General features: G+C 37.6%; 1 pseudogene; it reads right to left on the bottom strand.

Moving 5' to 3' along the window:
* Positions 1–1,594, bottom strand: part of LOC101567354 — a 21,337-nt pseudogene that overhangs the window by 18,496 nt on the left and 1,247 nt on the right.

Consider the following 1,594-nt stretch of genomic DNA (forward strand, 5'->3'; position numbering starts at 1 on the left):
CCTGGTGGAGGAGCTCCTCCCTCTGGTGGTGCTTCCTCAGGGTCCACCATTGAAGAGATTGATTAAGCAAACCCTGAATATAGATTTAGCATTCTTTCACAACAACCGAATTGAAGGACCTAAATTTGCAGCAAATTATGTGGCAGTTATTAAAGTTGAGCTACTATAGTAAAGTACTGGGCATTCTCAATACTTGAAAAGTGGAACATGTACACAGGGAAAACATTGCACTTAAGGTACTGTATTGTAAGTGAGAATGCAGTGTCTTCAATAGAACTATTTAAATTGGCAAAAAAAAATTGTATTATTGCTCATTTGGTTTTTCATGTCTGCTAAAATTGGTCTCATGTAATTGGGTGTTCCTACAGTGGGTGCGTGTATATTTATGGTTATTATCCCTTCCTCCTGAAGTTTTCCCCTAACAAGTATGTAATGACCATATCTCTTTTAATCATTCTTGGTTTGAAGTTGGTATTAGTAGCAATCAGAATCACTACCCTTGCTTTTGTGCTGGGTTCCTATTACATGGAGTATCGTTTTCCATACTTTCAGTCTGTGAATTTCCTTTTGATTTAGATGTGTTTCTTGTGTGCAGCATATTCTTGGAGTTTGTTTCTTGATCTACTCTGACAGTCTGCTTCTTTTGATTGATGAATTGAGGCCATTTACTTTGATGGCTATAATTGATATGTATTGGCTTATCACTGTCATGTTATTTCCTGCTGGAGGTTCCATAATTTTCTCCTGTTTTCTTGCTGTACTAAATGGTTCTTTGTGTGTGTGTGTGTGTGTGTGTGTGTGTGTGTGTGTGTGTGTACAGGATCAGACTCATAGTGATCCTCCTGTTTTCAGGCTCCCCAGCAGTTGGGATTCCAGGCATGTGCCACCACTGGACTACTTGTTGTTCTTGAAGTTGTGGTCAATTTTGTCTTTTCTAGAATATCTATGAGTACTCTTTGTAGTTTTGGTTCAGTTGTCATGAATTTCTTCAGTTGTTCTTTGTCATGGAACAAAGACAAAGACAAAATGTCTTTGTCCATTAAATTTGATAGATAGCTTTGCAGGGTACATCAATCTGAGTTGGAAATTGTCTTCTTTCAGGACCTGAAATACTTCACTATAAGCTCTTCTTGATTTTATGATATGTGTTGAGAAATCTGCCATGATTTTGATGGGCTTCCCATAATAGATGGTCTATTTCTTCTCTCTAATAGCTTTTTTCACTGTAATTTTATAGCTTAATATAGGAATTACATAGATATAAAGTAGAAAACATGAATCTTTTTCCTCATATACCTTTAAGAATCAAAAGCCTTGTTTTCTATCTTCTGCTGTCTTGTTGGAAGGGTAAAAAATTTTGAATGAAAATCCACTTCTTGGAAAAGAGCCCAGATTTATGCAGAGGCATTCAGTATTGGTCATAGTGAAAGGATTGTATTTGTCTGCAATCACAAGGAGATTGGGCACAGGATCCACTCTCAAGGCAAAGTCACATGCCCAGTACACAGAAAGACATAAAGAGGCAGCAGGGTCAGGTGGCCCTGGGAGAAGAGAGTCTTTGCGAAATGATTAGGAATATCCAAATTGCTACTAG

The sequence above is a fragment of the Octodon degus genome, unplaced genomic scaffold (assembly GCF_000260255.1).
Source record: "Octodon degus isolate 3935 unplaced genomic scaffold, OctDeg1.0 scaffold00334, whole genome shotgun sequence".
NCBI lineage: Eukaryota > Metazoa > Chordata > Mammalia > Rodentia > Octodontidae > Octodon > Octodon degus.